At 44.7% G+C, this 26941-nt stretch overlaps 1 long non-coding RNA gene across 1 annotated transcript in view; it reads left to right on the top strand.

Moving 5' to 3' along the window:
• The first annotated feature begins 2451 nt into the window (after positions 1–2451).
• Positions 2452–26941, top strand: part of LOC117064157 — a 151246-nt gene continuing 126756 nt past the window's right edge. The window contains exon 1 of the long non-coding RNA XR_004429294.1: positions 2452–2598. This is a non-coding gene — a long non-coding RNA (uncharacterized LOC117064157). The remainder of the gene's footprint in view (positions 2599–26941) is intronic.

Consider the following 26941-nt stretch of genomic DNA (forward strand, 5'->3'; position numbering starts at 1 on the left):
CACACCTGGTGCAATAGACACTTTCCCAGAACATCACAGGCAGCAGTGTGTGTGGCCACTGAGCTTCCACTGAGCAACTTCATTCTCTCTTGAAATGCGTAAGTATTTTGTTATAAATGCAGAGGTCCCAATATGTTTCTGCAGCAAATCACACCCTAAGCAGTGACTCCATGAGCTTCCAGGCTTAGAGAAGCTCAGCTGCGGTGCAGACCCCCTGCCCACCCAAGGCTCGGCAGCCTGCAGTCGGCCAGGTTCCGGCTCAGCTGCCTCTTCCCATTATTGTTGGAAGAGCCAGAAAACATCAGATTTGGTTTTCCTTGCTAATCCTTCCAGCCGGTGCTACTATTTTGACACTTTGCCTGTTGAAGCATGGACCAGCTTTCTAAGAGCTGATGAGATTCATTTCCTAAGCCGTTCCCTTCACTCAAGGGAAAAAGCAAAGCAAGTGCACTGGAGAGGATCTGATTTGGCGCTAGACGCTGTTTTTCCCTAGGGCAGGGGCTCAGGAAGGAGGTCCTTCAGTAGCTCTGTAAGGGATATCCGAAACCCTAGCGGGAATGGCCCAGGATTCCTGATTTCCATCCCATGCAGATGGGCCCTTTCTCAGGCCGACCACATCCGCTTAGCACGTATCTTGGAGACACTGATCTGACGGAAACAAGGACTGCAAGTAACTATACTATATGTGGACCATTTTCTAATGAAATAAGGATTTTATTTTTCTTAAAAACAAACAAAAATATCAACGTTATTTTTTATAAGGTGTATTGATTTCAGGCAAAAAAAAAAAAAGTTAAAGCAGCAATTATTTCATAAGTGTCCTTGAGTTTTGGTATCACGGTGTCTTGGCTGGAGTTTTACTCAGGGCAGACCCTGAGAGGAGGGTTTGAATTCAAATCGTATATTTTGGGATTTACAGGGAAGGGCCGGAAGGGAGTGGGTAAATGATGACAAGGAAGGGAGGCAGCCAACAGAAGACGCACTGTGAAGCCGGTTAGCAGTGATGACTGGAGCCTAATCCCAGGTAGAGTGAGAACATGTTGGGAAATGGTATTCAACTCTGCCTCTGAATTATCCCTCCTGGCCAGCAGCTGTGGGGGAATCCGGACGGAGTCTCTTACTGAGGGAGACTCCCCAGGTGTGAAGCGTCTAGCACCTGAGGCCTGGGGCACACGTGCTCAGATCCACCTTCTCCAGGTGCAGGGAAAAGCCTCTGGAAGGGGCCCCAGGTGCCCGCCACTGAGAACCCACCTGAAGTCAGCACAGCGCTGCTGAAGGCCCCGAGGGCTCTGCACACTGGGAGTCACAGGCCCAGACTCATCAGGCGCTGGAAAGACATCTTGATCCAGGCAGGACTGTGGCTTGAGATTGTCTCCATGGAGGGCCGGGGGATTCCTGTCCCTCATAGAGGTCTCTTTTCTCCTCTGAATCAGTGTCTCTAAGGGCTGGGTTTCTGTGCACTGGGGGGTACCTGCCAAATCGGTTTACTTCTGCCCCGCACCTACCAGCGAGGACCCATCCCGCGCAAGCTCTCTGCTAGGGACTTCAGGCCCAAGGTGAATGCGCGCAGGGCCTGTAGCAGGTGATGGTGCTAGCGCAGGCCGAGGCGGGCAGCTACAGAGGTAGAGTTTCTATGCCAAGAGATGGGCATATGGACACTAGCACGGAAGAATCGCCTAGCTGGGAGGGAAGCCAGGACAACGAAGACCTAGTGGGTCTAACGGGGGTACCGCATGAGCCGAGGTGCAGAGGCTGGACCCAGCAGGGTGGCCGAGGGGACTGCTCCTGCAGCCTGGGGAAAAGGAGGGGGCGTCAGGAGGTCTCTGAGCCAGCGGGGATCGTGTTCAGGAAGCTGGGCCGGGCTTTGTATGTCATGGGGATCTGTGGAGGGGCTGAGACGTGGTCTGGTTTACACTTGGGAGAGCCTATTTAGGGCCCGATGCCCCTGCTCCCAGGTACTCCGAGCTGATGCCAGGCTGCGTGTGGTCCTCCTTCCACCAAGCCACCAGAGGCATGCCCTCACTTGGGCCTGGAGGGGACAGCCTGGCTGGGTGTGTGCCCGCCAGAGGGAATGGAGTTTGGCCGTGCAAGGCTGGTGTCCACAGGCCCATGCTCACGGCCCTAAGAAGGGCAGGATGGAGCAAGGGTGCGGAAGAGAAGAAGCAGGACTTCACCGCAAACCCTTGCCCCAGGCCCTGCGGAAGGGCACGAGGGCAGTCCCCCTGGGCTTAAGGGGAAAGGCCTGTGCCCGGGATGCTTCAGCCCAGGTCCCTTCTTCAACCACGGCTGTCCCGCCTGTGTCTGAAAACAGGCTCTGGGGTCAGGCACAGTTTGAATGATCACTGTGAGGCTGACAAAACAAATACAGGTGCAGTGTCACTGGCCTAAGTTTCCCTGTTTTTTTTTTTTTTAATTATTATTATTATTGTTTTATGTTTTAAACAGGGTCTTGCTCTGTTGCCCAGGCTGGAGTTCGGCGGTGAGATGATGGCTCACTGCAGCCTCGACCCCCAGTCTAAAAGGATTCTCCCGAGTAGCTGGGACAACGGGGTGCCATCAGGCCCGGCCCGAAGCCTGAGTCTTTAGCAACAAAGTGAGGTTTGTCTCCTCTACATTTGTGAAACATTTTAGGACCGTTTCATCTCGTCACCTTCTCTCACTTTGATTTCTTGTCCCTGTGAACTCCTGATCACTTTCACAATCTGCCTTATGCGATGATTCCGTTTTCTCAGTGCCAATTTTGTGGGGACACAGCCCTTGTTCCTATAGGTCCCGAAGCAAGTGGAACCAAGGCTACGGTGTGTGGCAAAACTGTGCAGCCTGCACAACATAGTGAGACCTCATCTCTTCAAATAATTTTTAAAAATTAGCTAGGTGTGGCGGCATGCCCCTGGAGGTTGAGGCAAAGGATGGCTTGAGCCTGGGCAGTTGGGGTTGCAGTGAGCTGAGATCGTGCCACTGCACTCCAGCCTGGGTGACAGAGTGACACCCTGTCTTACACAAACTGTGCTGAGGTTGGGGGTGATACTTGGTGCAGGACAGCCAACAGCTGGACCTCAGGAGCAGGAAGGGGTGCAGGTTCCTCCATCCCTCATTTGTCCCTGGGGAGTGCACTTGCTTTATCTTCAGGGTCTTGCTTTATCTTCAGGGTCTTGCCTATGACAGAGTGACAGACTCCCCATTCTGCCCTGGACTGCCTCACATCTCCTGCCCGCTTCCTACTTGCTGAAAATCTCTAGCTTCTTTCTTTCTTTTCTTCTTTGTTTTTGATTAAGAGCAAATTAAGTGTATCTTACCTTGAACAGAAAGGCATCTCCTGTCTGAGAACAGCATTGCCTCACCCCGGGGCATAGTGCCTAGAGTTCTCCACACGCTCTTCCTCCTGCCCTTGGAATCTCAGACCTCCTCCCTACCTCTCGGCTCACAGGTCCCGGGTGCCCCCCACTGCACTGCTTATACTCACTCTGATAACTCTTCCTCTGGCCCAGCCTGCCAACCTAGAGACACTCATTCCCTGCTGCAGATTTGCTCCGGGGACCAGGGGCTTGTAGGCCCTCTCTGTTCTGTTTAGAAAAAGTGTTGAAAGTTAGCTCTAGGGTAGAAACCCATCTTTAGATGTCCCAAGGCAGTGCATCCAGGGAAAGGCCAAAATGGCAGTGGAGCCACGTGGCATCCAGCCTTTAGGCCTCGTGGCAATTCAGGTAAGGTTTTGCTGCCAAATGAGGTATGAAAAATGTTTGTTTTTCAGAGCGTTGTAAATTTCAGACTTGTGGCAAAAGGACTATGGGTGGGTTCTGTTCTTATCACTGTGTACTGGGATAGTGGAGGCAGGGTGGCCCCAGGCCTTAGGGAGATGGGGGGATGTCAGCTGGGCTTGAGAGATGGCAGGCCCTGGATAACTGAGGTAGGGAGGTCAGAGGATGTTCTGGGCCTGGAGGAGCAGAGGGCAGGGGCCTGGGGAGGGCCATGTGCTGGGAACCAGGATGGCACTCAGAAGGCACGTTGTGTAGGTAACCAGGGTTACACTAGGACACATAAAGGTTGGCACAGTCCTGTCCTGCTGGGAACCACCTGCTGAGTAAGAGACAAGTGGCTTTTCAGAGCCAGCCCCTCAGAGGGTCACTTGGTCACTCAAAGGTTTGATTTATTTCACTACATGGTTTGGAACCTTCCCATTTACATTAAGAGGACTTGGGCAGAGGACGAGGTCACTCATTGGCAAGGCACCCGGCTACATAAGGTGTTGCCAGCAGCAGCCCTGGTAAATTCTCACTCTGCCAATGCACAGACCCTCCCTGCGAGCCTGAAGCTGGCTCCATCTGCTAAATCTTATGAATATCCAGAACTGACTTCTCTTCCGCAAAGCCCACCCTCCGGATTTCAGTTTTAGTTATTAGGGGCCACATCATGTTGAGATATGAAAATATGAATTAAAGTCAGTCTTTTTATTTGGACTTCGGTTATATTTTATTCCCAAATTGTCTTTATGTATTAGGTTGGTGCAAAACTAATTGTGGTTTTGCCATTACTTTTAATGTGTTTTCGTATCTCCTTCTAGCAGAAAGTTCTGAAGAACAGTTTGCCTCCCTACTCATGCCTACCTAAGAGCTTTGTCCTTAAAGTGAGGAAAGAAGCCTTTTGTCTCCACACAAGCCTGCCCGGGCCACCGGCTCCCACGTGAGCTGGTGAGGGGTGTGCCAGAGCCCTAGATCCTCTGCCTCATTGGGCACACACCTGGCAGGAGGGGCAGGTGGGGAAGGGGGAGTGCTGCTCAGATCTGATCCATCTGATAGATGATGCGCTTTGCTGACAGTACAAGGTGCCCTCCAGCTCTTTCATCTTATTTGGGTACTTACTTGGCATTTCCAAAAATGCATATGCTGCTTGTCATTAGCCATACAGTGAGTAATGTAAATACATGGTTTGCTGATAAAAGCCATGAGCATTCCTTCCTCTCATGCCAATAATAACAACCGTAATATATGAGTGCACTTCAGCTCTTGCCAACAATTACAGCAAATGTACAAGAAGAGAGGCCAAGCAGCCAGGGCACATTCATGTGCAGATTGCCCTGCTCTACATAAATACGGTCTCGTGACCCATCATGGACTGCCTGTGAGGCAGGAAGAGCACAGCTCGGATGCAGGGCTCTTCCTCCTGGCTGGGTACAGAAATCACCTATGGGACACACAACAGTAACAACAAAAACAACAGCAAACCAAACACTGATGACCGGGCACCACTCTCCAGAGACTGTGATTTCATAGTTAACAATAAGCAATTGTGATGTAATATTTAGATTGTGATTTACTAGTTAATTGCTCTGGGGTAGGTCCCCAAAATGGAAAATTATCAAAGCTTTCTAGAGTGGTTCTAATACGCAGCCAGGGTACACAATCCCTGTTCTTCATTCTCCTAGTTCTTTGTTAGACAAAGCGAGGTACAAGCCTGAAGTGCTGAAAAGTTAATTGGCGAACCCAGGCCTGAAGGGTAGGTTTGGGGCAAATGAGGAATCAGAACTTAAGGTCTGACTTGCCGTCACTGTTGGAGGGTGACCAACCAGCCCTGTTGGCCTGACATTGAGGGGTTTTCCCGGATGTGGGACCTTGAGCTGTAAAACCAGGAGAGCTTACCAAATCTCCTTGCATAAAGATAATAACCTTGCTTTATTATGATCAACCTGATGCTGCTGCTAACAGCAATGTCACTTTACATGTGCAACATCTCGTGGTTCCTGCAATGTTTCAGTCAGCATTAACTTATTATACCCTATGCTACAGCACAGCAAGACAGATAGAACAGGTAATGTTGTGCTCTTTTTGCAGATAAGGGAGGATGCTGCCATTAAGTGACAGGCCCGAGATGGGCAGCATTAAAAGAAAGACTTTAGACAAATTAAATTTAGCAGCGTTTACTTGGGTAAAGAATGATTTGCAAATTGGGCAGCCCTCTGAGTCAGAATAGGTTCGGAGCAACTCCGGTGCTGCTGAGTGGTTGGAAAAGATTTATGGACAGAAGAAGGAAAGTGAGGCACAGAAAACAGACGTGAGGCACAGAAATAGCCAGACTGGTTGCAGCTCAGTTTCACCTTAGTGGAACTTGTTTGAACAGCTGGCTGCCTGTGAGTGGTTGAAGTCTGGTTGCTGTGTTTGACTGAGACTTAGCTATTGTTACAAGAGTAGGTTCCGTCTGTCTATGCATCCAGTTAGCTACAGTTTCTTATGAATGGACAAACCATTCAACTGAACTTGAAATATGAAGGTGATAGCTTAAGGCTGAACTTAATTTAACAATTTCCCCCTATTGTTCAGCCTCCCAATTTTGAGAGGTTGACCAACATTCGGCATTGATATCACTTTGTCACCTTTGTAAATGTGTTTATTTGATCTCAAATTTCACTGGGAAGTGGTAGGATGGTAGGTTATATAAGGTGAGAATAAGAACTCTAGGTTATTTTTTGGTAAGGATTAGAGTAGGGGGGGATCTCTTTATGTTGGAATTTCTTGTTTTTAGAAGGGAAAAAAAATCTGGTCTGTGTTGGGATTTATCTGGTGTTTTTTAAAATAAAGTTTTAGTTTGTGTGAGTGACTCTATTTTGCTTTAATTTGGTCTGGTCTATTGAGGTCCAGTGTATGAGCTGAGGCTGCAATAATGGCCTCATAATTTTATTTAACAATTTTTTTGGTCAGATTTTTATTTAGGTGAGAGTGTGACCTGTGACCAACACCTGGGGCTTTAGCACTGTTTTTACTTATTATTTTGGGTTCTTGGTCTCCATAGGTCATTATAGGTTATGGTGTCTATGATCACGTATTTTTTTGAGTTTGTATTGTTTTTGTTGAAGAAAGGCCATTTGATATTTTATGGATGGCTGTATGTAAATACTTAAAAATTTTCACATAATATAGCACATCAGAGAAACTACTATTATGAACTTAAAATATGTAAGGAGGCAGGATATGTCAGGATAATATCAAGAGTTGGAAGTATTTTTTTTAAGCCAGGTTCTCCATAAACTTTGTTTTATTTTATTTATTTATTTTTTTTTGAGACAGAGTCTCGCTCTGCCGCCCAGGGTGGAGTGCAGAGGCCGGATCTCAGCTCACTGCAAGCTCCGCCTCCCGGGTTTACGCCATTCTCCTGCCTCAGCCTCCCGAGTAGCTGGGACTACAGGCGCCCGCCACGTCGCCCGGCTAGTTTTTTGTATTTTTTTAGTAGAGACGGGGTTTCACCGTGTTAGCCAGGATGGTCTCGATCTCCTGACCTCGTGATCCGCCCATCTCGGCCTCCCAAAGTGCTGGGATTACAGGCTTGAGCCACCGCGCCCGGCCTTCTCCATAAACTTTGTAACTAAAATTAAATAAAGAATGAGGCTGGGTGTGGTGGCTCATGCCTATTATCCCAGCACTTTGGGAGGCCAAGACCGAGGCGGGCAGGTCACTGAAGGTCAGGAGTTCAAGACCAGCCTGGCCAACATGGTAAAACTCTGTTTCTCCTAAAAATTAAAAATAAAAAAAGCTAGCTGGGTGTGGTGGCAGGTGCCTGTAATCCCAGCTACATAGGAGGCTGAGGCAGGAGAGCCACTTGAACCCGCGAGGCAGAGCTTGCAGTGAGCCGAGATTGTGCCACTGCGCTCCAGCCTGGGTGACAGAGCGAGACTCCATCTCAAAAAAAAAAAAAAAAAAAAGAATGAGACAAATGAAGAACCTATTTGTTTTAATTAAGTAGTCTGTTAATCTCTTGTAACTGAATTTCTATAATATCTGATGTATTTTATCTATATGTAAAAAGAAGTATCAGCAATTGTACTTATATTATTTTTCTGTTTAGTCAGTAGGTAATTTAAGGTAGTTTTATTATTTAGTGTAACTTTAGCAAGAAAATTTAAGAAGTCTGTTGTGTAATCTTAGCCTTTGTAGTAAAATCTGTTATAGAGCCCAGTACGAGGGATAAATTTTTAATCATTGTTTTATTTTTTGTAAACCATGGAGGAAGGGATGTAAAATGATGTCTATCTGGAAAGGTGAAGGCTTTCTGACAATGTTTTTTAAACCTGTGATGTAGGTTAAGAGGAGTGCACTAATGTTTTGTTTTTCACTATGGAGTAACAAAGGTATTATTAAAACCATTAGTCAATATTGGACCTTTATTTTTTATCTATCAAGGCATAAGTTTGTCTATGAATAAGACTGGCTGTAAAATCTTTTATGAGTAAAAGTATATTTCATGGGTGCACATGACTGTTCCTTAGTTTTGTTATTGACAGAGGCATAAGTAAGAAAAAAAATGAGAGGTTAGAGTCTCATGATGGCAGAAGAGTCTTGATCTGTCATCTTGGGGAAGCTGTCTATGTGTAAGATGCTGTCCATTGTTGGGGAGAAACTTCTTTGGTTAGGTTTACCTTAAGGGTTCTAACAGGCATACAGTTTTAAGCATCTGGAGGCACCCTTCTGAGTTGTGAGATCATGAACCCAAGGTTTGAAGTCTCAAAGTTTTGTTGTAGTGTGGGTGGTGAGGGCAGTTTTTCTTTGATGTCGTTTTTAGAAGACTCTATCTTTGGGTTCTGGATCGTGAAGGGTTTGATTATATTTAGTTGGTGGATTAAGAGCAGCTTTCTCTAATCTGAAAATGTATTTTGGCATAACATATTAAAGGCTTGCAGCATTTAGTCATATCAGAATTCAGGAGCAAAAGATATATGATGTTCCATCATTAGGGGCATAGGCCTTTTAGTGACTGTCTTATAAAGGGCCCATTTATTTGGAAGTGGATTTGATTGTCATCAATCTGTGATATCTTTGACTAAGGCAACGTAGTTGATTTAGTTCCTTTTGTCTAATATTTTTGTAGCTGTAATATGTTATTTAACTGTTTTACAACTTGTCTAGTGAAATAAGCCTTTATTGTTGAAGGGTTTTTTTGGAATGCCTCATGAGGGAAACATATTTTCTAATAACCTTATAGATATTGTTATATCATTAGCCTTTTTTTTATGGGAAAGCCTCTATATAATTAGAAAACATGTATTGAAAATGGCAATTGAATGAAATCTTTCTACAAGTGTTTAAGTCACCCATTAGGTAGCAGAAATGTATTCTATCTGAAGTTTTGATTATCTTTTTAGGATTATGAGTTTGACAAACCAAACATTGGTCCTAAACCATTTTAGTAATTTATAAGCAGTTGTTTTACTAATATATATATTTATATATAATATATAATCCAATATATATATGTAATATATAATCCAATATATATAATTTGGATTTTTTTTCATGATAAGTTACAGAGTGTAGAGCTTTTAATAATGGAAGTTTTAAGGACTAGATGGCCATCTAGACTTTCCATGAATCTACAGTTAATATTTGAATTATATCTTTTAAAATATTAATTTTGGTTTTTAAATTTATATGTATGGCATTATTCATTAAATGGGTTATTACAGGCCATTTGATTTGGTCCATGGAATTTTTTTTTAATTTTTAAATTTTTTATTATACTCTAAGTTCTGGGATACATGTGCACAATGTGCAGGCTTGATGCATATGTATACATGTGCCATGTTTGCTGCACCCATCAACTTGTCATTTACATTAGGTATTTCTCCTAGTGCTATCCCTCCCCCAGTCCTCCACCCCTGACAGGCCCCAGTGTGTGATGTTCCCCACCCTATGTCCAAGTGATCTCACTGTTGAGTTTCCACCTATGACTGAGAACATGAGGTGTTTGGTTTTCTGTCCTTGTGATAGTTTGCTCAGAATGATGGTTTCCATCTTCATCCATGTCCCTGCAAAGGACATGAATTCATCTTTTTTATGGCTACATAGTATTCCATGGTGTATATGTGCCACATTTTCTTAATCCAGTCTGTCACTGATGGACATTTGGGTTGGTTCCAAGTCTTTGCTATTGTGAATAGTGCTGCAATAAATGTACGTGTGCATGTGTCTTTATAGTAGCATGATTTATAATTCTTTGGGTATCTGGAGTAAAAATTCACAGTGTGAGCCTCTGCATGCTGCTCTGTCTGGAGCTGCAATCTAGTCCTGCCTCTAGTCAGCCATGATCTTTTTTTAATTTTCTTACTTGAAAGAACTATTAAATAACTTCTAAATTAGACAAAATTACATTTTTCAACACTCACTTCTATGCCTTTATAACTTTTTTTTTTGCCAATAACACATATTGCCTTTTAAATACACTCTGTATACAGAATTTTTTTATATCTAGTAGTTTTAATTATTCATATCAACTATAACTTTAACTCTTAGTAACTCTAATTTCTACACTTGATGTTAGCCAAAAGGCCAAGAAATGATAGTAACTCTCTAAATTTCTAATGAAAACCTAGGAAGTAAGTAATTTTGAGCTGTTTCATATTAGTATTTATATATTAAAAACCATTTCCTAATTTTTTAGAAGGATGTGTTTTTTAAAATTTTTTGCTTATTAATAGATCTAAATACATTTGGTTTTTCTATACTATGTAAAAGTAAGATGCTAAAGTATATAAACTTAAACTTCTGTTAATAATGTTTCAGTATTTTAACTTAGAAATGACTCAGATGTTTTATGATTATGTATTACTTAATTTAACATAACATGACTTTAATATTTTAAATCATTGGACAGAATTTTGAAACTATGACACAGATACCCTCCCTAATGTGTTCCCCAGTCATCCCAGGTCCTGAGTACCCATGTGGCACCCAGGATGGCTGTGAATGACAGAGCCCTTCTGGGTCCTGAATTTATATACCAGGTATAGAACTTAAGAGCGAGGACAAAACTGTAAAGGGGATGTCTAGAAGATTTGACTCTCTCAGTATGGCCAGGAGGCAAAGTTGGGCCAGGGAGAAAGGGGACATAATGGGTTTGACTTTGTCTTGCAGCTGGTGGTCAAGGTGCTGAGGACATGTCTCTAGGCCTCATTGTGGCCACCTGTCTAGATCCTAGAATTTATAACCTCAAACTAAAGACAAGCTCACAGTAAGATGTGTGTAAGGCTCTGGGGGTGTCTAGCAGGCAGTCTTTCTCTTTAGTGAACAAATTAAGCATCAACAATATTCTAGAAGCAGCAGTTTTATTACCATAAAATATGTAGAGGGGGACAGTATAAACCTGTTTAACCCATAGAACCAGGCAAAAATATTTTGATTATATTTAACTGGCAAATTTGAAGCCATTTTTATTTTATTAGAATTTTAAACTTATTTAAAATTTTAAATTAGCTGTATTTACCAAGTATATATGAATGTGATATAACTGTCATACACACACACACACACACACACACACACCCCTCCTAATAAAGACACTTAGGCAGAATCAGATCTTATAGCTTTTATAGAGAATTTTTATTTGTCTTTTAAATAGTTTTTTTTCTTTTCTTTTCTTTTCTTTTTTCTTTCTTTCTTTCTTTCTTTCTTTCTTTTTTTTTTTTTGAGACTGAGTCTTTCTCTGTCACCCAGGCTGGAGTGCAGTGATGTCATTTCAGCTCACTGTAACCTCCGTCTCCTGGGTTCAAGTGATTCTCCTGCCTCAGCCTCCTAAGTAGCTGTAATTACAGGCACCCACCACCACGCCTAGCTAAGTTTTGTATTTTTAGTAGAGATGGGATTTCACCATGTTGTCCAGGCTGGTCTTGAATGCCTGACCTCATGATCCGCCCTCCTTGGCCTCCTAAAGTGCGGGGATTGCAGGCATGAGCCACTGCACCTGGCGGATAGTTTTTTTTTTTTTTCTTTCTATTTAGACTATAAATCCTTATACATTTTATCATCTTAAGTATTTGTTAGCAAGCAACCCTAAATTTGTATTTTTAAAGGAATGACTCTTAAGTGAAACAAAGTTGATATGGTTTAGATGTTTGCTTCCTCTGAATCTCATGTTGAAGTGTGGTGATTTTTAATGTTGGAGGTGAGGCTTGGTGGGAGGTGATTGGATCCTGGGGGTGGATCCCTTATAAATGGCTTGGCACCATCCCATTGGTGATAAGTGAGTTCTTGCTTAGTTACTTCACATGAGATTTGGTTGTTCAAAAAAAATCTGGGACTTTCCCTTCTTTCTCTCTCGCTCTTTCTCTTACTGTGTGTTATGCTGGCATCCCCCTTCACCTTCCTCCATGATTGTCCGCTTCTGAAGCCCTCACCAGAAGCTGAGCAGATATTGATGCCATGCTTGTACATTCTGCAGAACTGTGAACCGATTCCACTTTTTTTCTTTATAAATTACTCCTTTATAGGAATGAAAGCCTCAGATATTCCTTTATAGGAATGTAAGAACGGCCAAATACAAAGGCAGAAAATGTTTATCTCAAAAGTACAGGGCTGAGATGTTAGGCTCAAATGTTGTATTATAATTTGTTCAAATTAAGGAATGAGGGTATAGGTAAAGGCCCAGGTAAGACAGTATGTCGAAGAAAAGTACCTCAAGTAAAAGTAAGACTAGTTATGTAAACTTAAACTAACGGTGAGAGGTTTTAGTGACTCATTCATTCCTCTCTTTTCAGTGCAGAGAGGCAGATACCTTTATCACTGGATTTTTTTATACATGTGAATTTGAAAAAAAAAATTTGAAAATGGCCAACTTAATGTTGTAAGCTGTATTTTGGAGACAGATTTAGTTTAATAGGTGGTCTTTTAAACTTTGTTATTATTTTTTAGCCAAAATTATTGAGTTTAAGGTGGAACCCATTAAAGAATAGGGCAAAGAAAATATTTTCTGTGTCTGGACTCAGTATGGATAAACCTGAAAAAGAAGTAAGCCTCTTTTAACCTGAGGGTCTATCTTTTATAAATATTTTATCTAGAATAGCCTTTTAAAAAGCCTTTATAGAAGGATAGTAATTAAGCCAAAAGGTTAATAGATTTCAGTTTTAAAATTAATTAGTCAATTAAGATTTTAATTTGTTTTTTATAGTCTTTTAAAAGGGGCAATAAAAATATTGAAAAAATTTTAGAAACTTCTACACATTAGTAAACATCTTTGGATCAGCCTAATTTAAGAACCCTTATTTTTAACTGTATTTTTTAAAGTGTAGTATTGTTTATTTGGAATATTGCACTGTAATTTTAAATTATTTGTAGTAAGATTTTGTCTTTTTTGTAAGCGTTTCTTGTTTTGGGAGTCTAATGCTCATACATGTGTGGGTAGTTGTAGCTGGAAGGGGGGTGTTTTGTTTGTTAGAATTTAAAGTTCTCATTTTACATTGAATTTTGGCTTTGGCTCTCAGATCCCTTTATTAACTTAGCCAGTGATTTTTCTCTATCTAACCATGCAAGAAAAAAAGAGGGGTGGGAAATAGAACACACACACCCCTGTGAAAGCCCCCCCTAACCCCAGTTTTATTATTCACTGCCAGTTTCTGTCTGGCCCAGGCAGACATCTCAGGCCTCTACATGGATCTAAGCCAGTTAATTACCAGATCTATCCCATCCTGGACTCAGTTCAGTTTTTGTGGGACTTTTCAGCCCAGTTTGAGTAAAAAATTTGTTCAAACTCAAAGAGCTGAAAACACGGATCCAAGGAGCTTCAGAAGGAACTTACCCGTGCTTCCCAGCTTCTGTGAGAAAGTAGCACCATGGGTCTGCTGAGTGCCTCACTCGATCGCTCGATGCTCCTGAGGGTCGCTGGAAATTATCTTTCAAGTCTCGCTTCTGACACCATTTGTTAGACAAATTAAATTTAACAGAGTTTAATTGAACAATGAATGATTCACAAGTCAGGCAGCACCCACCCCCCATCGCTGCTCCCCCCGGCCCTCCCCGCCCCACCCAACTAACTAGAATAGGTTCGGGAGACTCTGGCAGTGCTGTGTGGTTGGAAATGATTTATGGACAGAAAGACGAAAGTGATGTGCAGAAGATGGAAGTGGGGTACAGAAACAGCTGGATTGGTTACAGCTTGGTGTTTGCCTTATTTGAATATGGTTTAAATAGTTCGCCACCTATGAATGATTGAAGTCTGGCTTCTATGATTGGCTGAGACTTGGCTCTTTGTTACAAGAGCAAGTTACACCTGTTTACACATGCAGTTAGGTTATAGTTCACTATGTACGGAGAAATGTTAGGTTGAATTTAAAATATAAGGAGGCAGCTTATATATTACTGTGAACCAAATTTAACAGTAGACAGCAAACACTGAAGGCCAAGTCTCTTGACTTACATTCCAATTTCTTTCTACTACAACCCAACAGTCTCTGAGACTCTACATTAATAGCAGTCTGGCCTTCAAGTTATTAGAGCATTAAATGGCAGAAGCACGCTGTTTGAACATGGAAAATCTATGAGCTTCCTTTTTACCTATAACTATAATCCCACTACACACAAAAGCTGCTGCACTTGATAGGTGAGAAAGCGTGTGGAAATTATGGATGTACCTGTAGGACTCAGCTCCTATAGGGAAGCTGTCTCTGGCCCTCTAAGGCTGAGTTAGGGACATGGCCTATGAGGAATGAAATGCTCCAAGCTCGCCCTTGTTGCAGAATTTACGTCACTGGCTTACTTATTTTCCCCGCTTCTAGAATGTGAGCTTCTGAGGGCACAGTCCGGCTTGTTTATGATTTATTCTTAGTGCACTTAGTGTTCAATAAAGAGGCATCAAAAAGATTCAAAAATAGGACATTGAGAACCTTTGATATAATACTGTATACGATTTTTCTCACACATGCTGGCCTTTTAAGAATAATGTCTGGCTGTTGCACATTTTTACTGTGTTGACTGTGGCCTGGGCACTGTTCTAAACTCTTTCCTGATGGAATCCTGTGGCTAGTGTGATTCACTATCAGGTGGGGCACTATCACCACACCTGTGGCCTAGAGAGCTTAGCAGTTGACCCAGTGTGGCCGAGCTGGCGGTGACGGAGTCAAGGTGTGAACAGGCTGGCTCTCACGTCGAAGCTTTTAGACTCCTACCAGAAGGCAATACCCGATCAAGTGAATCGACAGTGGCCACTTGTGTTTTCGCACCTGAGGTAAAAGCGTTTCCACTACGTTAGCACCAGGACTTTGTCTAAGTGAGGACAGAGAGGGGCTAAGATTGTGCTTGGGGACTCTTAGCTGCAGTCAGCGGATTGCGTGTGGGGTATGTGTGTGTGTGCGCACGAGGGGTGATGCCAAGTTTTGGTGACCAGTATCTCCTAATAACCCTCTCTCGAGACCATGTTTGGTGGATCTCCAGAGCCTTCAGCTGATAGTTAAATATATTAGAAATAACTTCTTCTCAGACTCAAATAAATAAAATCAGGAATGAGAAAGGAGATGTCATGACTGATACCATGGAAATACAAAGGATCATTAGACACTATTATAAACAACTATACTCCAGTAAATTTGAAAACCTATTAGAAATGGATACATTTGGCTAGGCGCGGTGGCTCATGCCTGTAATCCCGGCACTTTGGGAGGCCGAGGCGGGTGGATCACGAGGTCAGGAGATCGAGACTATCCTGGCTAACACGGTGAAACCCCGTCACTAATTTAAAAAAATTACAAAAAAATTAGCTGGGCGTGGTGGCAGGTGCCTGTAGTCCCAGGTGTTCAGGAGGCTGAGGCAGGAGAATGGGGTGAACCCAGGAGGCAGAGCTTGCAGTGAGCCAAGATCATGCCACTGCACTCCAGCCTGGGCAACAGCGGGAGACTCTGTCTAAATAAACAAATAAATAAGAAATGGATAAATCCTTGGATACATACAACCTACCAAGATTGAACTCAGAATAAATAGAAAACCTCAACAGACCAATAACCAGTAACAAGGCTGAATCAATAATAAAAAGTCTCTCAACAAAGGCCATCCCAGGACCAAACGACTTCACTGCTGAGTTCTACCAAATGTTTGAAGAACTGATACCAATTCTTCTCAAAATCTTCCAAAAAATGGAAGGAGTTGGAATTCTTCTAGACTCATTCTACAAAGCCAGTATAACCCTGATCCCCAAACCAAATAAGAACACAGCAAAGAAGAAAACTTAAGGTATTGGGCGATAAAGTCTTGGACTCTGATGTTCTCTCTGAACCCCAGCTATGAGGAAATGCACTTTAAACATGTAAATCCAAGGGAAAGAGTTTGGCTTTGATACGGGGCAAAGCTCCTAGGGCAATGATTAAGTATGGATTCCACAATCACTGGGAGAAAATGGGAATTTTGCCCTGATAAGTCATCACCCAGATGCCCACCCTCCCTTCCTCCCCCCCTCCCCATCCTCTTCCCTCTATCCTCCTCTAGGAGAGGGGTGGGTTGTCACTGCAACACCAGAGTTAATGGCCCCACTTGGCCAGCCTTAAAGCCCAGCTCATTCTGGCCCAGGGACATCTCATGGGGAAAGAGATTCTGGATGTTTGACAAATGTGCAATTTGGCTAATAGAACCTCTGTATTCTATATGCCAGTAAATTTGAAAACCTATTAGATAACCTAATAGGTTTGGTGCAAATTAAACAAGTCTGGATGTACAAGTTTCATTGTCCAAAGGGAGAAGGTGGAGAGATGATTAGAGGAAGAATAGGAGGGGGGAAGAAAGAAGGGGAATTCCAACAGCCAGAAAAGTTTCTGATGCCTGCTTTGTCCTGTGTGAGGATCTGCGTTCATCGCACTACCAGGAGCTGGCTGTAGGAAAGAAAAAATCCCAACGATGAGACTCGAATCAAAGGGCCTGATGACAAGAGTCTCAGTGGCACAGAGGTCCACGTCCATCCATCCTTATTGGGACCATACTGAGTCTCACAAGCAGGCTCCCAACAGGCTGACAGTGGGTTTCTCTGCCAAATGAGACTGTGACCGGGGCCCAGCCTGTGCCGGCGTCCAGAGGGCTAGTGCTGTGGACTCATTCACGCATGCACTTCTTCACACTGATGAGTGGGCCAGGCCTGCTGTCACACTGGAGTTCCAGATGCTAGCAAACCCAGAGAAAACCTGAATCGAATAATTCCATGCAGTGATTAGTGCTGTAAGAAGGCCCTATAATTAGAGTGGCTTTGTGGGTGAGCAGAGGGGCCAGAGAGGAAGTGCGGGGAGGAATGTCAGCTGGGCTGTTCCGGGATCCCCTCTGAAGAGGGGACACTGGAGCAGAGCTCTGAATGGAGCGCTGTCTGTGCAGCCTCTGATGGGCTTGGAGGCCTGATGGGCTTCAGCAGTGAGGGGCTGATGGGGAGCAAGAGGAGACTGGCAAGAGGCTTTTCCTTCGGTGCCAAGACTGGCATTGAAGCAAGGCCTCTGGGGCCTGGACAGAGAACACAGCCTCAGATGGGCTCAGGGCCGATGGAAGTACAAGAGAGAGAACGTGAGCAGAGTTGTGTCTTGTGGATGACGTTCCTACAGGCCAGATGGGGATTGGGAATGGGGGCAGCTGGGAATGGGTGTTCTCAGGGACACAGGCACTGATGACTCACCCTTGCCACTTTAACCCAAGGTTGCCAACCCTGTCTCCATCCACACCCATCAAGACTGTGGGACCAGGGCTACGGCTGTCTGCTTGTGGGCTCAGGCCGCCTCCTAGAACCAGACATGGACAGGCCTCTGAGTGGCACCGCCCAAGGAGAGCAAGGGGAGGTGAGGTCGGGGACACACGTTTCAGAGGTTTCTAGCTTTCGGTCCACATGCCTTGTGCAAGTCTGTGCCATGTGGGAGAAAGAGTTAGAAGCCCTGGGTTCAAATCTCACATGCCTCACTGAGTGAACAACTGAATGAGTAATTTCTTCCAGCTGATCCATTTGTAAAGTCTGGGTAAGAGAAGTAACACCAGGATCGCAGTGTGGTTCTGAATATCAACAAAGGGAGGTGATGCAAATGACAATGAGTGGTCAGCAGCAAAGAACTATGCAATGTGAAGCCTTCATTACACTCAGGTTCACAGAAGACAGGAACCCCTGGAAGAAATGCATCTAAATTAATTTAGTTTATGTAGGTGTGGACAAGGCAAGGGAAATAACTGACTTCTGATTCATCTTACCACAGAAGAGCTGGAATATTTCCTCTTGATTCTGCAAAGGATCCTTTCGCAGGGGAGCTGCACTCCCTGCGAGTCTGCGTGGGCCTGTGTCACACTGTATAGGGATTTGCAATGGCAGGAGAATGGCCCTATGGTTTTCCCTCAAAAGGAGTTGTTGGAATACACTCAGTGTCTGCCATGCTTTCTATGGGAGAAAGTGGTTCCTCCTTGTGATAACTCCACTCCACAAGTCAACCCACCACTCCCTCTGAGGGACGCTGCCTAGATTCCCTTTCCCAATGCCTTGCTCGCTCCTGGTTCCAAGTCTTCTCCTGCTTGTTGTGAGCTGAATGGTGCCTCTGACCCTCCATTCATGTGAGAAAGTTCTAGCCCCCAATACCTCAGAATGTGGCTGTTTTGGAGATAGGGCCTTTGAAGAGCTAAATAAGTTAAAATGAGGTCCATGGGTGGGCCCTAGTCCGATAGGATTGGTGACCTTACTAGACAGAGACACACACAGAGGGAAGACATGGGAGGACACAGGGAGGAGATGGCCATCTGCAAGCCAAGGACGGAGGCCTGGGGAGAAACCAGTCCTGCCAACACCTTGATCTCAAACCTCAGCCTCCAGAATTGAGAAGTACTTTTCTGTTGTTTAAGCTGTGCGGGCTATGGTGCTGTTACAATAGCCTCAGCAGGCTAGTGCACCATGCTGTTTCTCCTGTGGCCTGCATTGTGGAACTGCGTGGGGAGTTGGTTCCTGCTGGTGGGTTGTGGTTCTGCTGACTTCAAGAATGAAGCTGCTTCTCCCTGAGTATTACAGCTCTTAAAGATGGCACTGACCAGCCAGGCTCGGTAGCTCACGCCTGTAATCCCAGCACTTTGGGAGGCCGAGGTGGGCGGATCACGAGGTCAGGAGATCCAGACCATCCTGGCTAAAACAGTGAAACCCCGTCTCTACCAAAAATACAAAAAATACAAGATATTAGCGGGACATGGTGGTGGGTGCCTGTAGTCCCAGCTACTCGGGAGGCTGAGGCAGGAGAACGACATGAACCTGGGAGGCGGAGCTTGCAGTGAGCCGAGATCGCACCACAGCACTCCAGCCTGGTTACAGAGCCAGACTCCATCTCAAAAACAAAACAAAACAAAACACACACAAAAAAGATGGCACTGACCCAGAGCAGTACCAAAAGAGCAAAGCTTCTACAGCTGCGAAGGGTACCCCAGCAGGTTGCTGCTGCTGGTTGGGGGTGACCAGCTTTTATTCCCTTATTTGTCCCCGCCCATGTTCCGTTTCTGTCCTATCAGAGTGTGCTTTTTTCAATCCTCCCTGCGATTGGCTACTTTTAGGATCCTGCTGATTGGTGCATTTCACAGAGCACTGATTGGTGCATTTTACAGAGTGCTGATTGGTGCATTTTATAATCCTCTTGCTAGCTACAGAGCGCTGATTGGTGCATTTTACAACCCCCTTGCTAGCTACAGAGTGCTGATTGGTGCATTTTACAATCCTCTTGTAAGACAGAAAAGTTTTCGAAGTCCTCATTCCACCCAGGAAGTCCAGCTGACTTCACCTCGCAGTACCACTGAGGCTGTAGTCTGAGAGAGAGAGGAGACAAGGGGGAATACACTTGTTGGTAAAAGCCAGTGTGAATCTTGCTGAAACCCTACCTGGAAGCCTAGTGCAGGTCTGAATACGTTACTGAACTTCTCAGTAGGGAGGGAGCCTGTCATGGCTCAATAGTGCCCCATAAAGAAATATGTCTGCCTCCTAACCCCTGGGACCTGTGACATTACCTGGAAGTAAGGTCTTTGCAGGTGTAATTAAGTTCAGGATCTTGGAACAAGATGATTGTAGATTTAGGGCAACTTCTATGGTGTCCTTATAAGAGAAAAGGGAGGGGATAAGACATCAACGCAGAGAGAGAAGGCCACGTGCAGACAGAGGTGGAGACTAGAGTGAGGCGACCACAAGCCAGACTTGCTCAAGGACTGCCAAAGATGCCAGAAGCCACTGAAAGCAGGAGCAGACTCCCTCGGAGCCACCAGAAGGAAGCAGCCTGCCACACCTTGGCTTTGGACTTCTGTCCTGCAGGACTGGCAGAGAATACCTTGGGGTTGTTTTAAGCCATCTAGTTTATGGTAACTTCTTATGGCAGCCCCAGGAAACATGCAGACCTTACTCTTTGTGTGGCTGTCCCAGAACCCACTGCCCTGGATGGGAGGCTGTGGTGTGAAGCTCAAGCTCTAGGCTCTGGAGCCAGACCAAGGCCCTGATCCTGCCCCCCGGCCCCGCTCTGAGACCTCTGAACCTTGTACTGTCTGTTTCCAGTTTAATAACACCTGCCTTACAGGTTGTTATGAGGGCTGGGTGGCACATGGTAAGTACTAAATAGCTGGTGGTATTATTGGCTTGTTACCACAGGACTGCCACCTCCAAGCTACTTCCATGCTATCTGTGGCAACAGGAAGAGGAAAGTCTTCGTTTCACTTTGTTGCCCTGGATCTTTATAAATGACAGGTAGGCATCTTAGTAGGACGATGGTTCTCCATAAGGCATTTTCTATTTCACTATGCTACACCATTAAGAATATGTCCATGAAATTGTTTTTACATGCACTTGAATTTTGAAAATTTCTTCTTGGCCGGGCACGATGGCTCATGCCTGTAATCCCAGCACTTTGGGAGGCCAAGGCGGGTAGATCACCTGAGGTCAGGAGTTCACGACTGGCCTTGGCCAACATGGTGAAAACCCATCTCTACAAAAATACAAAAATTAGCCTGGCGTGGTGGTGCATGCCTGTAATCCCAGCTACTAGAGAGGCTGAGCGGGGAGAATCACTTGAACCCAGGAGGTGGAAGTTTCAGTGAGCTGAAATGGTGTCATTGCACTCCAGCCTGGATGACAGAGCAGTATTTTAATTTTTGGGGGAATCATAATATTCTAGCTTCATACTTTTATGAATTCAAAAGAGAGGAAATGATGATGAACTGATTGGGGAGTTTTGTGTGGAAAAATGAAGAGATTCATTAAAATCAGAGATGAGAAGATCAATTAGGTCATTTTGTCCGATGTGACAGGATTGCTCCTGGGTGTTTGTGAACATTTTGTCTGGTTCCATCCTAAGTGAATCAGCTAATGAACTTTCCATAACCTGATGTTGGCAAAAGTGTCCAGAAACCTAAAGGGTTTCCCTTTTAGGAAAAATTGTCCTTATCTGATTAATTTTCTTGTGGCTCTGTATCATTAGGTGAGACTCTGTCTTCATGCTGCCATGATGGTTAGATCCTCCCATAGGAGAGTCTAAAGAATTATAATTTGTGGCCGGGCGCGGTGGCTCAAGCCTGTAATCCCAGCACTTTGGGAGGCCGAGACGGGCGGATCACGAGGTCCGGAGATCGAGACCATCCTGGCTAACACGGTGAAACCCCGTCTCTACCAAAAAAAATACAAAAAACTAGCCGGGCGAGGTGGCGGGCGCCTGTAGTCCCAGCTACTCGGGAGGCTGAGGCAGGAGAATGGCGGGAACCCGGGAGGCGGAGCTTGCAGTGAGCTGAGATCCGGCCACTGCACTCCAGCCCGGGCGACAGAGCGAGACTCCGTCTCAAAAAAAAAAAGACTTGTAATTTGTGTTTCACAGACGTTGCCTTGTCATATCTTCCAAATTGGTTTCCCAGATGCCTTAGCTCCTTTTGATTTGCTAATTGCTTCTCACTTCCAGAAGGCTTAGGGCTGGATTCAGAAGTTTAGGTGAGATTATCTGTTGTTCACAGCCTGGTGCCCAGTGTCCAAATCTGAACAAGGATGATATCGTTACTGGAGTGATCTAGTGATGAAAGGCCTAGTGATTAAAGAATCTGCAGTCAAAGTCTGCTTGGCATCTCCTGAGCTTCATGACCTTGAGGAGGTTACATGACCTTGAGGTGGTTACATGAGCTTGAGGTGGTTACATGACCATGAAGTGGTTACATGACCTCGAGGAGGTTACATGATCTTGAGGAGGTTACATGAGCTTGAGGTGGTTACGTGACCTTGAGGAGGCTACATGACCTTGAGGGGGTTACTTGACCTTGAGGAGGTTACATGACCTCTCCAAGCCTCACTTTCCTCATCTGTAAAATAGAAATAATCACAAGTTAGGAGTTCCCTCTTAAGCTGTTACTAGGATAAATATATGAAGCATTTAGTACAGGACCTGACCTAGTAAGTGTACCATGACTGTTAGCTACTATCATTGTTGAAAATATAATTCAAAATCTTTAGAGGCCATGGAGAAATTTACAATAGATTTTCTTAGAATTGGGGTATCAGCCAAGAGAAGAAGTTGACTGATAGCATTGGCCATCCTGCTTGCCTTTCTCTTTTTTCCATTTCTTTTCCTTGTTACACAGAGTGGATTGCTTCTTCCGACGTAGCCACTAGTCCAGGCCAGCCCAGAGGATCTCAACCTAGGCTGGCATCTCCTTACCTGGGGTCCTCTTACCAGCATCTAGGAGTATGCAACTTTCTCCGCATCATCTCAATGGTTCCTCCTCTCTGTGGCTTTCAGATCAGTCACATGCTCAGGCTGCCCCCAGAGGCAAATTCATGCAGTTTGCAGTTTGCAGTTTGCTCCGCGTGCTCTGAGGACTAGAGTCAGCCAGCCGTCCTCTCTGCAGGGCTGTCCTTCCCTTCCACTTTACTGGTCCTTGCACCACTGGGCTGGGGGAAGTTGTCTTTCTCTCCTCTCCTCACTGATACCCTCTGCTATTAGGCAGATGTCAGTGCTGTGTAAATCCTGGTGCCAAAGCTCCTTGTTAACCCATGCTCTGATGTACCTCTGCCTGAGGACTCCAGGTTGGGTCCAAACGGGGGTGGGGCAACATCCTGGGGCACTCAGGGAGTTCTTGTCCCCAGCTCCAGTCCTAGTCCTCAAGTGAAGATGTGGTCTTTCCTGCTCTCTGCAAGGTGGAGAAGGGCAAGGACCCACCTTGACCCTAGCAGCTAAGTGTTTTTAGACTTGGGAGCTGGGACCAGCCCTTGGTCTTTAATGAGAGGCTCCTTGGTCCTTGTTGCACAGGAACCTCAGCAGGCTTCCCTCCTGCAGCCCCAGCCATGCTTGGGCAAGTGCATATTTGCAGAAGGCTCATTAATTCTGGGTCCACCAGCTCTACTGCGTTCACCTTACGAGGGAAAGCCTGCTTTAAGCCTGTCTCATTCAGGGCATTTGTATCAGGAGAGTTGGCATCCATTTATTAAAAGAGATATTTAGATTTTCCTCGTTGCAGTGCAAATTAGATAGCCAAGAAATATCTGAATCCAGGTGTAGTCAACTCAACCCCTTCACACCCCATCATTAAGAACACCAGAATCCCAGGTTGTTGCTGTGGCAGGCTGCTAGCTGCAAATCATGATTACATTCTTGGTAATGAATTGGATCCTGATTTATTCATTACTGAGTAAACTCAGTTTTACCTCATTATTGCACTGTCTTTGGCTAAATCTGTGATTATGTCCCTTGTAATATGACAACCTGGTTTTGGTTCCATTACGGTCTTCTAGTCTTCCGCTACTATTAATGTGCATTCTTGCAAGAGGAGTCATGGTAATTAACACCTTGGTTACCCAACCTGGCCAGAGTCCAATTCCTAATGGAATACTTAGGGTTGAAAATATATTAGGAATATGCTTTTGTATTAGAAAAAAATGAGTGTTGCTGTCTCACCTTAATCTTCAAAGGCACAGATATTCATCTATGAAGGAACAAGCACTCAAAGCATTCTCTAAAATCTAAGGTGTTTCCACAGTAGAAGTTCCTGTATTCATCTGTCACGTGGGGGGCAGCTCTTGATACAAGCACCCCGCATGTGCCAGGGTCAGAGCAGGATTTCCTTTCAATGGTGAAGGCAGAGGAACGGATGGGCCAGATCGAGTGTCTGCTGAGGCCTAGCTTTCTGGTTCCTAGGTGGTGCCATTTCTCTGTGTCCTCACGTGGTAGAAAGGGCAAGGCCCCTCTCTCAGGCCTCTTTCATAAGGGCACTGCAGTAGTTCCTCCTTACCCAGGGGGGTTATGTTCCAACACCCCCAGTGGATCCCTGAAACCTCAGATAGTACCAAACCCTAGGCACAAACCTTCTGCAAATAGCAACCTGTCCCAGTAGGGCTGGGAGCCACAGGCAGTGCCCAAGTGGGTTCTGAAGACAATACAGGGGTGGGTGGGGGAAGGTGCTTTGGGGTTTCACCTCCCCATACTCCCTTTAATCAGGGCAGATCAGCTCTTACCTATTACACAAGAGCACGCACATCTCTCTCTCTCTCCCTCTCTCTCTATATATATGTGTATATATATTTATATAGGTTAAAGGAAGTTTGAATTTTGAACCACATTCGATTCTGTGAACTCTGTGGAGTCCTGACTGCCCCACGCATGAGCAGTGGCCCCTAGGGATGAATCCTTATGTACACATCCCTTATTTGGAGACTTCACAAATGATAGTTCTCATACTGAACCTCAAATATATATAGGCACTGTTGTCATTGATAAATACAAATTAAGTGAACATCTACTGAGTTCATAATGACTTTTTGTTGTTAGCGTCATCCTATACATCTTCAGTCAGTGCACCTAGAGGTAGAACTCCCACCATGGAGAGGGTACAAGCATATTTGTTGTTTAAGTGGAATCTTCAAGCTTGAAAAGAGTGGGAACTCCTGCCTTGTCTTATTTAACTCTCACACCATTCAGGTGAGCAGGTCATTGTTCCACTGAGCAGTCTTTTGTTCAGTTACTTCTGCTCCACTCTTTTGACCGGACAAATCATCATGAGCCACGTTGCTGGCTGCCCTTGCACGGGATGGGTCTCTCCTGCCAGTCTGCAAGGTGACTCGATTTGGTGAGCAAACATTCCCTGTATCCTGTCCCTGAAGGCTCTTGACCAACCTTCTCTTCCATCTGACTTAGGCACTTAAAGAACGGATCCAAAATAAGACATAAGACGGGCCCTGGCAAGCTTCCCCTCCCACCCTTGGCCCCCATTCTGGGCCTCCTGAGGAGAAGTGGAAGGGCGTTTCCATGGTCCACACCCTCGTGGGGAATTAGATCCATTTCCTTCCCCTCCCTTGGCCTTGGAGTCAGCTGGAATGTGGGCAGGAGGAGTGGACGGTTAACGCACACTCCACCAAGGCCACCTCTCTGCCTGCAGAGCTTCACGCCAGCAGGCAGCTGGCTTTCTCTAGAGTAATTGAAGACATGAACCCACTTCCCAGGGTTGTTCTTGAGTTGACTTACAGTGAATCGATCCTTACCAGTGACCTTCTCAGTAACACACACATTCAGACCTTCAGAGCCAGTTTTCATTCTAAGTTTACTTTTATTTCTACAATATGATGAATGGGAACTTCCTGGACATCTTTTCCTGCCTTGTTCTTTGGTGTCTTGGAGACACTATGAGGCGAACTGGTGCTTGATCAGGGAAGGACTGCTGCATTGAATCCCCAGTCTGTCTAGCAATGTCCTGGTAAGAAAAAACGCTATCCACATCAGTTGTCTTATATTTTTCTAGAAGAAGGTGGAGGGGCAAGATATGTAGAATAAGAAAAGATAATGTCCCTAAATATAAGCCAAAGGAAGTGGTGGCTGAGATATTTGACTTCAGCAAATCGATGGAAATGTATTCCCAAATTTCCTTCAGGTCAATCATTTTTCTCTTTTTCCATAAAGTAGGACATTGTCTTAGTCTATTCTGGCTGCTATAACAAAATACCATGAAATGGATAGCTTATAAAGAACAGAAATTTATTTCTCACAGTTCTAGAGGCTGAGAAGTCCAAGATTAAGGTTCAAACAGATCTAGTGTCTAGTGAGGGCTGGCTTTCTGGTTCATAGATGGTGTCTTCTCTCTGTGTCCTCACGTGGTAGAAGGGGCAAGGCTACTCTCTCAGGCCTCTTTCATAATGGCACTGCAGCAGCCCCTCCTTATCCATGGGGGTTACGTTCCAACACCCCCAGTGGACGCCTTAAACTTCAGATAGTACCAAACCCTATACACACACTGTTTTTCCCTATGTACATATACCAATGGTAAAGCTTAATTTATAAGTTAGACACAGCCAAAGATTAACAATAACTAATAATAAAATATAACAATTATAACAGCATACTTGTTACAGTATAACAAAAGTTATGTGAATGTGGTCTCTCTCTCTCTAAAAATATCTTACCGTACTGTACACACCTTTCTCCTTGTGATGATGTGAGGTGATAAAATGACTGTGGGATGAGAGAAAGTGAGGTCTTGATATGTAGCGTTAGGCTACTATTGACTTTCTGCATCCCTGAATCTGTGTAACTGTCCCTAACTTGCAGTAAATGGCTCAATGTTACTCATTTCAGGGATCCCTTGCTGAAGTCTTGGTGTAGCCTGCATGCTTTCTGGTGCAACACGTTGCCATCAGTTGGAACACGTTTCTGTTCATGTCTTCCACCCACACATTTTATGCCTTTTTCCTCGTCACTAAGCACTTATCACACGCTTTGGTCACTTTTGCAACTTCTAGTGTGACAGCAAAACCAGCATGAATTTCTTTTTCCTTCTTCTCAATTTCCTGGGCAGAAGGATCGTTCTTACCATAGAATTTAGTGACCTCAACATATGGATTTTTAATCTTTCCTTAAGTCGAGAACTTTCACCTCTTCATTTGAAGGAAGCATTTGATGGCTTCACTTTGGCTTGTCTGAATTGCCGGCATCATTGCCATTGGGCTTTGGAGCCATGATCAAGTAAAATAAAGGTGATCTGAACAGAAGCACTGCAGTACTGTGACAGTCAATCTGATAATGGAGACTGCTACTAAGTGACCCATGGTCTGGGATTGCCTACAGTGTGGACACAGTAGACAGAGGGAGGATTCATGTCTGGAGGGATGGTGTGAGATTTCATCATGGGCTCAGAAATGAAAACTTAGGATTGAAAACTTAGGAATTGGTTATTTCTGTAATTTTTCTTTCAATATTTTTGGACTGTGGTTGACCATG

The sequence above is a fragment of the Trachypithecus francoisi genome, unplaced genomic scaffold, assembly GCF_009764315.1.
Source record: "Trachypithecus francoisi isolate TF-2019V2 unplaced genomic scaffold, Tfra_2.0 Lachesis_group19, whole genome shotgun sequence".
Classification (NCBI taxonomy): Eukaryota; Metazoa; Chordata; class Mammalia; order Primates; family Cercopithecidae; genus Trachypithecus; species Trachypithecus francoisi.